The following is a 14610-nucleotide window of genomic DNA, read 5'->3' as shown; positions in this document are numbered from 1 at the left end:
AGCTTTGTCCTTTGGGTTTGGATCACCAGATAGCTTGTAGTCTAATGCCATTGGGCTTAACTTCAGGCCTTTACCACCTGCTTCTTGGTCCAATATTTTGGTTCATGTATTAATGTGAGATCTACACCCATGTGAATGAACAGCAAAAGGCTTTATTGAACATAGTTACATACAGAGAATGACAAGAGAGCACATCTTGCTTAAAGCCCTGTAGATTCAGCTCCAACTAAATGTGATCTGACATCACTATAACATACACCTTTTGCACATGTTTAGTAGCTATGCTTCACGTACATGTATAATTCACATTGCTTTATAATATCAAGCATTCTCACGGCATTAGTCTAGAATGATACTCATAATACAGGTGTATTCACTTTTCAACATATGTGGACACATTTTAATGCAGAATTGAAAGAGAACTGAATTGTAATTTTTTATAAGAATTGCATTCACATAATTATTATTGACTCCCTTAAGATTAGAGCATTACTATTAGCAATATTTTTGTAATAATTGGAAATTTCTGAGATTTTTAAAAAAGTATGAGCTATTTATCACAATACTGGTTAAAACATTCTACGTTAACTTTCACTTCATACATTTTAGGTACATCAATGTTAACCAGTGCTGTAGTTGACAGCCACGAACTTCCAAGCACAAATTAACCAAAATTAAATAAGCAATAAATTTAAAGTACAGGAAAAGATTGGGCTAAGACCAGGTATGTGCTTCAAAGAGATGCAAATTAGAAGTGTATTAATTTGAATACTTTTGAAACTCATGTGGGAAACCTAAACTAAAATGATCTAATTTACCAAACACACCCCAAAACATAAATTAACAGTAAAATTACTCTTTTTGTGGCATTTATTTATGTATGAAACAAAAGTTGTGTAAGTTAAAAAGGAATTGACAGGCAAACTGTTGTCAGATAGAATTAAAAATTGCACATAGATACAACAAAGACTATCTCAGAAGGTGACTAACATGTATATCACTTCTCTTACAAATGTAGTATCACACGCAATCTCACAGTCTTTCCAAATTTGGCTTCCAGGACATAGGAATTCTAATTATTCCTTCTCAATAGATTTATTCCATCAGCCATGTACAGTGGCAGCTCTAATCCATCTGAGTCTCTGGATGCAGTTGAGTTCATTACGGTCTTGATGGAATAGGTTCGTTACTTGGCTCCTTTTAAAAAAAATAAACATTCATTCCAGTTCTAGCAAAGATAAAGTATAGCCAGAGAATTGACACACTGATTATTTTTGCACTAACCTTGTCTTCAATTTTCTTTTCTTCAAACGTTCTCATTAAATACATTTCTTATGGCATATGCTTTTTCTGGTCTTCCCTTAGTGTACCTTTCCTTTTATGTATGATAGCCATATACCCTTTGGTCTTAAATCCCTTTGTACTGGTATTGCTTCAAGGTCAAGAGTTACCTAATAACATGGACAAGTCTTCCTTATTATTCAAGAAAAGTGCTTTTGATCCCTTTCAAAATGGCAAACTTTTAAAGGTCTTTGTCAACTATTTTAAGAAGAATTAATGCTCCACAGATGTGTTAAAGAAACTACAAACAGCCCTTTTTGTTTTGCTTCAAAAGTTAATACAATCACCTCGAAAATTTGCAAAGCATATCCAAATTCTTACATCAGATGCATTCTGAAAATATTCCATAATAGCTCTCTTTGTATAGCATTGCCACTGAGTATCAAGATCACAGTGAGCCATTGGACAATATGAATCAATTCTTATCTCTTGGAAGCTTCCTCTCAGTGAGGACAGGTATTGTGATGAAATTTAGCATTGCCTTTAGTTCACCAGTGCAGCTTTCAACCATCTATGGAAAAAAAGTAATGACAAAGTCTTTAAACCTGGCACCAAGCTCATTATCCATTAGGCTAATGTGTTACCCGCTGTCCTGTATGGGTCAAAGAAATGGACAATATATACCAGATACCTCAAATCCTTAAAGAAATATCAATAATGATGTCACTGTAAATCCTGCAAATTTGAGGGCAAGATAGTGTCAATGTCCTCTCCCAGGCCAACATCCATTCCATCAAGGCACTGGTTATGCTTGTCAGCTGGGTTGAGTGAGCTACACCGTAATATGTCTGACACAAGACACCCAAATCAAGCTCTCAACTCTGAGCTTCATCACAAGTGATGACCAGGAATTCAGAGGAATTGCTTCAAATTGCCCTCAAAGTCTCCCTAAAAGAAAGTGATTCCCTGTGGCCACCCAAACTACGGAAGACTCATGAGAAGGCTGCAAAACATATTAAGCATCTCCAATAGGCCCAGGTGGCTGTCAGGCACAAACAACAGAAGAGGGTGTGTACAAAAGCAAACATTATGCCCACCCATTTAAACAAGCATCATCTGCCTTACCTATGACACCGTGTGCAAATTCAGCCTCAGACTATTTAGTCACCTCAACACCCACAATTCTGCAGGGGAAGCAAGTCATCCTTAGTCTCAGAGGACTGCCTAAGGAGAAAGGCAGTTTATTCCTGTAACGTTGTGGAGGTGCTGATTAGAACTTAGCTTTGTTTCTTGATCACTATTTCCTAAATAGTAATAAGACTAAGAATTGATTGGAATTTTTCTAGACATATCAAGGTAAAGTAATTATCCTCTGAGGTTAGCAGCTGCATTTCTTGACCATAATCTATAAATCAATAAATCTATGAATTAAAGCAAGAAATTAGGTACTGTAATGAAGGATTAATCTGGTGATAATTTGTAAACCAATTAGATACATCTCAAATTCTGGTCATGTGTTTGCTGTAACGATATCTAACAGTCACTGATAGTTTATCTTAAATTATTGAAAACTCCAGCAACACAATGCTCATCTTCTTAGATGCAAATAAATTAAGAGATTGCAAAAACATTTTTTTTGACTTAGCAACCTCTTTCTGCTCAAAACTGGATTGATTAGCTGACAATTTTTTTTTAGAGAAAGAGCTTAACAGCCAAAATATTTTGATATCAATCATGACCTTATATTTTACAATGAAGCCATACCCCTGCATTTACAATTTAGTTTTAACTCACTTTTGAAATTTCTATCTGCATACTCTTTCCTGTATTATATTCTTCCATAACATCTTTTAGTGTCTACTTTCAGAGCTGAAAGGATTAGGATGCACAAATTCACAAGTGTGAGGTGATGCACTTTGGTAGGAGTAACCAGAAGGCAAAGTACTGGGCTAATGGTAAGATTCTTAGCAGTGTAGATGAGCAGAGAGATCTCGGTTTATATGTACACAGATCCTTGAAAGTTGCCACCCAGGTTGACAGGGCTGTTAAGAAGGCATACAGTGTTTTAGCTTTTATTAATAGAGGAATCGAGTTCCGGAATGAAGATGTTATGCGAAGCTGTACAAAACTCTGACGCGGCCGCACTTGGAGTATTGTGTACAGTTCTGGTCACCGCATTATAAGAAGGATGTGGAAGCTTTGGAAAGGGTGCAGAGGAGATTTACTAGGATGTTGCCTGGTATGGAGGGAAGCTGTTACGAGGAAAGGCTGAGGGACTTGAGGCTGTTTTCATTAGAGAGAAGAAGGTTGAGAGGTGACTTAATTGAAACATATAAAATAATCAGAGGGTTAGATAGGGTGGATAGGGAGAGCCTTTTTCCTAGGATGGTGACGGCGAACACAAGGGGGCATAGCTTTAAATTGAGGGGCAACAGATATAGGACAGATGTCAGAGGTAGTTTCTTTACTCAGAGAGTAGTAAGGGAATGGAACGCGTTGCCTGCAACGGTAGTAGATTCGCCAACTTTAGGTACATTTAAGTCATCATTGGACAAGCATATGGATGTACATGGAATAGTGTAGGTTAGATGGGCTTCAGATCGGTATGACAGGTCGGCACAACATCGAGGGCCCAAGGGCCTGTACTGTGCTGTAATGTTCTATGTTCTATAAGAGTGATGATTCCATGTGTGAAAAGGTCCAAACCATTACGGGGTCTCTTTAAAATGCCACCAGCAAGTCAGGGAGAAAAGAATATCAGCCTTTTGAGTTTCCTGCAGTTTGGGTCACAGAGGGTGATTCAATCACAGTCAGTGTGATAAACACGTCAACAGTGAGCTATCATTTTTTTTGGATGCTTGCTTCTCCTGAGCTCACGAGGCAACATTTTCTGGGCCTTTTTGAGGAAAGCTGCTCAATACTCCACTTTCCACCTATTTGTACCTGATCTTTGTCATCAGGGAGCTACTCATTTCGTTTTGCTTCCTACTGAGTATTTTCTTGATCCAGAAATGCTGAATTTATCTCCCATAATAAAAGGAAAGCAGTGTTGATATTGCAGTATTATTAAATCTAACAGACATTTATTATATCTTGCAAATATTCAGAAACATGACATTCACAGTATATAGGTATGTGAGCTAACATTAAGCTTATAGATTACAACTGAGAGCAGCATACTTCCATTGTGTGTCACGTGTCAAGAGATCCAAAGTAAAACGGTGTATACAATCTTCATAAAATGAGGCCACGTGCTATGATACAGAGATGACCAAGTCTCTTAAAGGTATAGTGACATAAACATAGAAGCATAGAAACTAGGAGCAAGAGTAAGCCATTCAGCCCTTTTGAGACTGTAACATTTTTCAATATGATCATGGCTGATCTTCATCGAATGCCATATTCCTAGTTCGTGCTCATATCCCTTGATGACTTTAATATCTAAACATTTATCAATCTTTTTTCTTGAATATGCTCTGACTTGATTTCCACAACCTTCTATGGTCATATAATATGTAGTATGATTGACCATGAGCCATAAAACCACTAAGCACTAACATAGGAGCCGAATGTGTACATTTAAACAGTCTAACTTGTATTTCAAGTGGGACCCCCTAAATGATTAAAATTTGACTAAGTTAGCATCAATCCTTTATATTCCACCACAGACTAGGTACAACTTTATGGTGTGAAGTTCATAGATCCAATGCTGATTTTGAACCTAAATGAATGGACAGTCAGGAATTGAACTTGGCGCAACTGCATCGAGGTATTGGTAAAAGTTCTCTACTCTCCTGTTAATTGGGATGTATACTAGAAAGGGGTGTTCCAGGAAACATGCTGATGACCATGTTGCTAATCCTGGAGTTACTTACATCAAAGATGCAGCCTCCCTAATTTCCAATAGGGAGTCTTGATGAAGTAAGTGCAGAAGTTAAATGCAACCAAGACTTGTTGCAATGTAATGATCCAGGCAGCCTCTGGTCTGCTTAGAAAAACAAACTTTTAAAAATTATGTTGTTTAAAGAAACTCACCAAATCAATCCAGCAATTAAAGTGCTAAATATAAAGTAGTATTAGGAAGTCTAAGATGAAAAGTTTTGTTAAAAGTAAACTCATAAACTCTCAAAAGCAGGCACAATAACCTCGAGACAGACAACCGCCTGTAATACAGATACATACAGAAAAATATCTACTTTTGACCTTCAGAATTCTAGCCAATGAACACATAACAAAGAAAATTGTTTTCTGAGTGCTATTTTCAAAGTGACTAGAACACTACTTAGAGCAGCAATGTATATGAATAAACAAACCAGAACAGTCATTTTCAACTGAATATAGAGTTGAGGTGTGAAGCTGGATGAACACAGCAGGCCAAAAAACATCTCAGGAGCACAAAAGCTTTTGTGTTCATCCAGCTTCACACTTTGTTATCTTGGATTCTCTAGCATCTGCGGTTCCCATTATCACTGATAGAGTTGAGGTGTGCCCAGATTTCCTCTTAAACTGCTCTTAGGAAAAGGTCGAGGAAATGTCTATTTTACCGACTGCAAAATCATAGTGGGACTGAACACAATTACCTTGACATATTTATTTGAATATCTAGTCAATGTCCAGGTGAATTTGAAGATTGTGTTAAATTTTAAAGTAGAAATTTCATGTTACTATTGCCTTTCGGTGAACATATATTCAATACTCCTTGTTATATAGAGACATTTCTGAATGTCTACTTCCACTTAGATTGGATATTATATATAAATGAATTGATTATCCTTAATTACCATGTACTCTATGATATTGTAATCATTACTATAACCTAACACAGAATGTATTGTTATAATAAATACTTTTATGCACTTAAGAGTGGAGCAGCCAGAAACAGTAAGAGCAAATACTTGTTCAGTACTGCCCTGTTATAGACATGCTGGTAATCATCTGCTGAACTGACAACATTTAATTGTGACCTATATTTCCTAGCTTGATGTTATTTTGTTGGGCCAACAATTTAGAAGAGGAAATGGTGTTATGGTGTTATTACTGAATAGATAAGTCAGAGATACAGGTAATGATCTAGGGGCATGTGTTCAAATCTGACCACAGCAGATGATGGCCCAAATATAATTTTGTAATTAAAAGCCAACTATCTACTACTGAAAGTCTACTTTTGTCAATTGTCAGGAAAAATTCTTCTGGTTCATGTATGTCCTCTAGGGCAGGAAATCTCCTATCCTTACCTATTGCAGTCTACATGTGATTCCAGACACATATCAACGTGGTTGACTCTTAACTGCTCTCTGAAAAAGCCGAGCAAGTTGCTCAGTTGTTTCAACCACTGAGCAGCCTCAACAAAAGAAAAGAAATGAAGTGGACAGACAACCTGACATTAACTAAGGAACCAGAAACAACAATGTCAAGTATAGCCCTTGACCCTGCAAGGTCGTCCTTAGTAACATTGAGGGCCTAGTGTTAATAGTGGGAGAGCTGTCTCACAGACTGGCCAAGCGACAGCTTGACAAAGCCATTCTCACAGAATCATGCCTTACAGACCAGATCCCAGACATCACCACCAACGTCATCCCTATATATGTCCTGTCCCACTGGCAGGACAGACTGGTGGAATAGTGGTATACAACCAGGAGGGTGTTGCATGGAAGTCTTCAACATTGACCCTGCACACCATGAAGTCACATGACATCAAGTTAAACATGGGCAAGGAAGTCTTCTGTTGATTACCATGTAACACAATCACTCAGCTGATGAATCATTACTTTTGCACATTCATCACCACAGGAAGCAGTGAGGGTGGTGAGGGTATAGAATGTACTCTGGGTCAGGGTTTTCAATGTCCAACACAAGAAGTGGTTTGGCAGCAGCACTATTGATTGAGCTGGTTGGGTCATACAGATGATGCAGAAACCAAAAAGAAGGAAAAAAGAGATAACAAGGTGTGGAGCTGAAGAAACACAGCAGGCCAGGCAGCATCAGAGGAGCAGGAAAACTGATGTTTTGGGTCGGGACGCTTCTTCAGAGCCTTTTTCTGAAGAAGGGTCCTGACCCAAAACATCAGCTTTCCTGCTCCTCTGATGCTGCCTAGCCTGCTGTGTTTCTTCAGCTCCACACCTTGTTATCTCAGACTCCAGCATCAGCAGTTCCTACCCTCTCTAAGAAGTGAAAAAATCAAACTTGACCTCATCCCCTCTCCTATCTGCCTGCCACAAATATATTTATCAATGACAGTGTTGCTAAGAGTGATACCAACCAGTCCTTGTAGAGATAAATTCTTGCCTTTACAATGACAGTACCCTCCATCATGTTGTGTGGCACTATGAGCATGGTAAATAGTATAGACTGCAAATAGATCTAGCAATTCAAGACTGCGCATCCATGAGGCACTGTGGGCCATCAACAGAAGCAGGATCATGCTCCAACACAATTCTCAACCTCATGGCCCAGCATACCCCCAACTCTGCCATTCCCGTCAAGCCAGGGATCAACCCTGGTTCAATAGAGAATGCAGGAGGGCATGATAAGAGCAGCACAAGGCATACCTAAAAATTGAGGTGTCAAGCTATCAAGCTACACATAGGACTACTTGATAGCCAATCAGCATAAGCAGCAAGTGATAGACAGAGCTAAGCAATCCCACAGCCAATGAATCAGGTCGAAGCTCTGCAGCCCTGTTTCATCCAGTTGTGAGTGGTGATGGACAGTTCAACAACTTAGTGGAGGAAAAGGCTCCACAAATATCCCATCTTCAATGGTGGAAGACCCCAGCATATGAGTACAGAAAATAAGGCTGAAGCATTTGCAGCAATCTTGAACCAGAAGTGCTGCGTGGATGATCCACCTTGGCCTTCTCTAGCGGTCCCCAGAATCAGCCACCAGTCTTCAGCCAATTCAAATCACTCCATGTGATATCAAGAATTGTTTGGAGACATTAGATACTGCAAAGGCTATGGGCCTTGAAAATATTCTGGCAATTATACATCAGAACTTGTCGTACCCCTAGCCAAACTTTTCCAGTACAGATTCAACATTGGCTTCTACTTGACAATATGGAAAATTGCCCAGAAATGTCCTGTATGCTAAAAGCAGGACAGACCCAACCAGGCCAATCACTGCCTCATTGGTCTAGTCTCAATCATCAGTAAAGTGATGGAAGGTATCATTACTGGTATTATCAAACAGCATCTGTTCTGCAATAACCTGCTCAGTGACACCCAGTTTGGCTTCTGCTAGGGCCACTCAGCTCCTGACCTTATTACAGACTTGGTTCAAACATCAACCAAAAAGCAAAATTCCAGAGGTGAGGCGAGAGTGACAGCCCTGACATCAAGGCTGCATTTGACCAACCCATGGCATCAGGAGCCTCGAATAAAAATGGAGTCAACGGGAACAAGGAGGAAAATTCCCTGCTGGTTGAAGTCATGCCTGGTGCAAAGGGAAATGATGGCGCTGGTTGGAGATCATCTTAGCTTCAGGACAGGTGGAGCTGCTCAGGACATTTTTCTCGGTCCAATCATCTTTAACTGTTTCACCAATGACTTTCCCTCTTTCATTAGGCCAGAAATGAGAACGTTTTCTGTGACTACACCATATGTTCACCACCATTTACCATTCCTCAGATACTTAATCAGCCCATGTCAAAATGCAGCTAAAGCTGGACAAAATTCAGGCTTGTGTTGAAAAGTGGCAAGTAACACTCACACAACACAAATGCCATGCAATAATCATTCTCAATAAGAGAAATCTAACCATCATCCCTTGACATTCACTGGTAGTCCCTCATTGAATCACACACCGCAAACATCTTGGGGGTTATCATTGATCAGAAACTCTATTGAACCAGTTATATAAACACTGTGGCTACAAAAGCAGTTTGGAGGCTATGAATCCTGCAGCATCTTTACATCACATGGAATATTTCGAATTGGCTGCAGACTGGTAACTGATAATTGGGACTACTGGAAGAGGATAAGATGGATCACCCACTCAGCACTTTTGGTTGAAGATTGCTGCAAATGCTTCAGCCTTATTTTTTGCACTGACTCCCCAAAGCCTGCATACCATGTCGAATGCACAAGTCAGGAGTATGATGGAATAGCCACCACTTGCCTGGATAGGTGTAGCTCTAACAACCCTCAAGAAGCAGGAGACCATCCAGGACAAAGCAGCCCACTGAACTAGAGCCATATCCAATCCCTCATCACTGCTGCTCAGTAACATCAGTATACCTTCCACAAAACACATTGTAGAAAATCACCAAAGTACCCTGGACTCCCAAATCCACAATTTTGATCTAGAAGAGAAAGGGCAGCTGATACATAGGACTTGGAAATATGTTGTCATTCCTTCAGTATCATTGGGTCAAATTTTCAAATTCTGTCTCCAACAGCATTGTGTGTCTATCTACTGCACATGGACTGCAGCAATTTAAGAAGGTAATCTGTCACAACGTTCTCAAGAGCAATTTAAGATGGTTTTATGTATTTATGTTGTCCCAGCCAGTGATAACCATATGCCATGAGTGAATAAGAAGAAACTAATTAAACGGTTGTAGCCTACATTTATTTCCTCAAGAACCCAAATAAACAAACCTGAGATTTCTTAAGTTATAGCTCTTTTTGATTATATTAGTGAGCTCAGATGAGTGTTTTTATTACAAATCCTTGTTGATATATTCTATTCAAGATATTTTTGTTCTATTCAAGATATTTTGCTAGCAACTCTGAGAAAATTCATTTTAAAATCTGAAATCTCTCCTACTTGAAGTTTCAGCCTGGCAATAAGTTCAACTGATTTGGTCTACTTTGTCAGGAGTTAAAGAAAGGAGAACCATTTACAGTTTCCATGTACAAGGCCATGCTTTAAATGTTTTTGTGGGTCCTCGGGCCAAAAGATTGAGTTCCTAACTGTGGAATGTTAGAAGTCTAAATGATGTGATTGGTCATTATGCCCCATCCCCGGCCTCTCTCATTCTGCTGTGAACACCCTTTGCTCTTGAGTTCAGCTGCCAGGTGATGGCAAACTGCATGATGCTCAAAATTTGGAGAAGATCATTTCTAACCACAATCCTTCATTTGCCAGTCCATTCTCCACAACCACCAACAAATAGCACAGAGTGCATAAAAATTCTGGAACATTAACTTATTACCTAACAATATTTGTAACAGTACTTTGAAAGGTAGCTTTGTAGTGCTGCAGAGGCACAAATTCCTGAAAGGCTTTATAGAATAATAGTCTGCAATTTATGATGCCAGGGTGTAAGCTTCAAATTCCTTTCTATTTTATATCCAGTTATATAGTGTTTCCATCTATATAACTGAGCAAGATTATGGAAAGAAACAAGGCAAATATGTAATTATTTCTTTTACGCTACATATTCCATTCAAGAATAATAACATCAAATGACTCGTCACTTTCCTTATAATGCAATGTAATTAGCAATTTTAAGATCCATGAATGCTTTCCAAAGCTTTTAAGGGGCTGGAAACCAAAGGGGGCCAACTGAATTACAATTGTTTTGTATTCAAGTGCAAAACCTGGTGATGCCTTTTAGAATACAAAAATTGGTTTGCTTCTTAACAGTGTATAACTAATTACCAACCAGGTCTAGAGGTGGGTGGGAGTGGGTGGTAATTACTTTATTTACAAAAAGAGATGTTACTTTAAGGTATTAAATAACCATCAGAACTTTAGGTTTTCTGCAGATCTAGCTGAGCCGATCAGAATAACGAACAGTTAAGGTTTTCATACTGCAATATGTCATTAACAAAGTTTCACAGATTTCAGCTCATTAGGTGCATTGCAGGCACTTAGCGACTCAGCAGCATTATTGCAGGTGTGTTCCAATTGGTTCTTTAGTTATGCATCTGTTCTGAAACATTCAAACTCCCATAGGATCGACAGAATGAAACAGCACAATACAGAATACAAGTTTTAATCATGGATATAAGGAATAAAACATGTTAACCCATATTTAGGATGCAAGTAGAAATTTCCAGTGACTAGTCATGATATTCCTAATTATCCTAAATATGTTTCTGTTATTAGAACACATGATGTGGCTGAAATAATTTATATTGTCTCAAACCCAATTGGATCATTTCATGCCGTCATGCCTTGCACTTTTAATTATTCAGAAATAACTTCTTAAGCTCTAATTTGTCAAACACTCTGAGAATTGACAGTGAGGCCCATTGATAACTTTGAAATGATACTGAGGAATTTTTTTGCTATGCGACACTGTTAAGGCCTATGGAACCAAAGAAAGTGGGTGTAGAATGCAGACCCAAAGAGTATCTGAATGGCAGAACGACACAGAGTTGCTGAATGGCTTTCTATATAACTGAACTATTGCATGAGTTCACAACACAGCTGACTTAAGGATCTCAAAGCAGGGATTCTTTATTCTATTAACATGAGAGAAATTAAGGTTAAATAAGGAATTATTTACAGTATTTACACAGGATAAAACCTGTCAGTTGCATTTGTTTGAAGAATCCTTTTCACTGTGAGTTCCTTCTTCCAATGTGCCCTCCTTTCCACAAAGATATCATGTTCTTCCAGAAAAGGTCCATTTAATTGCCCCAGCCAATCCTCCTATCCATTGCCAACTGCTCATGAATATCTGGGCACAACTGCTTGTGCTTCTATGCTCAGCACACTTCCCCACCATCGCCACCTACTGCTGGAAATCCTGTTATTCTAATTTCAAAAAAGACTTCATGAAATATCATGCAGACAAACCTAGAAATATTGCTAAAATAAGAGAAATGTTATTCAAGATCTTCATCTTGCAAACACTGAATGCAAGACTTCTGACATTTAAAGGGTGAAACAATTTATACTGTATGAGAAAAGCTGTATGTTTGTTTGGCAAGTTAACATTGATTATTAGATCAAGGCATTATCAAGAATAATGCACTGGGTACCATTGTCCCCTCATGCTCTTCGTTAACTCAAAAAGTGTGCAAAGGCTGGACATGTTCCTGTTATCTGCGTAGTGTAGGTCCTACAAATGAATGCACATACTTCAAACAAACTTTAGTGATAAAGAATTATCAGAAATTGCTTGCTGAATTTTAACTATGCTTAGAATTACACTAACAATCATTTTAAAACTATCACTTGGGGTAACAATGTTGTTTACTGATTATTACTGGAAATTACACATATTCATTTGAGGGATTGTGTTCTCTAGAAACAAAAGGAACATGTCCAGACATGCTCTCTGATGAAGGGTCTAGGCCCGAAACGTCAGCTTTTGTGCTTCTGAGATGCTGCTTGGCCTGCTGTGTTCATCCAGCTTCACACTTGGTTATCTATGTCCAGACATTGTGCCTTTCTTTGAAATAAAACAAGCACAAAAAGGATGGTTGTTCTCTGTTGCCTTCTCCAGCATTATGCCTCACCCAATAATTATGTTTTCAGCATACAGTACAAACTGTAGCTCTCCTTAAAATATGACATTCTTTTGTCTGCCCTGAGGATTTCAAAATGAAAATCTTTGACAGCATTTGCAATACTCACATTCTATATTACCATGTGTCCATATGCTGTAAACATTTTCAGTAATGAGACTGATTGTATTCCCAATACTGGTGCAGATACATATCCATTTCAATATTAGGCTTTGTATCTTTTGCAAATAACAGATTTCAGTACGCAAACACAAGGTTACTGTCACAATTTATAACAAGGAACAATAAAATCTGTATTTCTATAAACCCAAACAGTAGTTATTACCTCAGCTAACATAGATCTTTTTAGTAAAATATAGGTAGTTGCTCTTAAGCAGTTACCCAGTGTTTAATAGTGCAGTTAATCTCGAAAACAAAACACTGGAATGTGTATTGAGGAGAAATACTGCATAAACTTTGGTAGATAATCTTGAATTTACCTTGAACATTAGTTTGCATCCAGACAGAGCAATGTGTGCACAAACCATATTACAGACTAGCTAGTTTGAGAGTCAGAGGGCAGTAAAGCAAGTACTACAGCTTGGAAACCTGAGGGTATTATTATAGCATATTTAATAAGTCTCAGGGGAGGACTAACTGAGGTTCAAGGCTCTAGATTGCAGAGACTGAACCATAATGTTATTGTTTGATGTGCCATACTCTTGACAGTCAGAGGCCAAGAAATTGAGCTGCTTAGCAGCGGAATGAATGTGTCAAAAAGAATGCCTTTGCAAGCAATAATAGTGAATTGTGTGAGCAAATTCAACATGGTGCTGCATCATTTTTAAATGGAATTAATTATTGAGGAATATAAGCATCTGGAGATCAGAATAGTGACTTTTTTAAGCATTGCAATCAGCCTCATGGATCTGCAAAAATCTTTTCTGACTTCTCACGTTTTTTATGTATTCATTTGTTATGCCATAATACCTCAATAGATCAATTATAAAATACTCACATTGCACCTAATCTCTGGAATAATAGGGGCTGTGTATATTTCCTTGGATAATTGAAACTTCAACTGTACCAACAAGTTCACTACATTAATCTTCTCAAAACTCGTTATCATTACATTAAAGATTACACTATATTTCCTATCCCGTTTTCCTACCTAAAGGCACTGCAACCTAAAAAATTGTAAAAGGATTCTAATTCTTGCAGTCATATAAATGAATGAAAATCAGAACTTTTTATGTTTTTGGTTGAGAACAGAACAGGAGCAGAGGGAAAATGACGTCTTACCTTCCTATTGTCATTGTAATCAATCTACTGATATTTCCATTTAACCCCAGAGTTGAGCAAATAATTTGTCCACATGTTTAAAACAGCTCTTCATTAATAATGCAAATGGTTAAAATGAAATCCATAGGATCTCAATGTACGTTACTACTAACAATGGGTGGAGCATGCTATTGGTGCTGAAAAATTGGGTTAGTGCTTTATTGTGAAGTTGTAAATCATTAAGGATACAAGGAATGAATTTGTGAACATCTTGCAGAATTTAATGATTATTTTATGTGGGGTTCTTGTCTACTGGCAACCTGATTAATGGCATAGAGGTGGGAATCTTTGTTCACAGTGCCGAAGTCCACAACAACTGGTAAAAGTGGAGGAGTGAAAGAGATTGCGGCAATGGAGCCCAATCACCACGAGAGAAAGATCACAGGATGGATGTTCAATTGTAACCTGGAGGGAACAGTTAACATTCAGGATGGCCAGGGACAGAGGTGAGATTGCAACAGGAGTCGGGACAGTAGTTGGGAGGAGTCACATGTTTGGAGGGGAGACCAAATTACCTTCAAAAGTTCCAATTGTGATGTAGGAGAACTGCAATGTAGGTGTAGAAGAAACAGACAGATCTTGAGGA

Source organism: Stegostoma tigrinum, chromosome 11, assembly GCF_030684315.1.
Source record: "Stegostoma tigrinum isolate sSteTig4 chromosome 11, sSteTig4.hap1, whole genome shotgun sequence".
Taxonomy (NCBI): domain Eukaryota; kingdom Metazoa; phylum Chordata; class Chondrichthyes; order Orectolobiformes; family Stegostomatidae; genus Stegostoma; species Stegostoma tigrinum.
Note: the sequence above shows the minus strand (reverse complement) of the source record.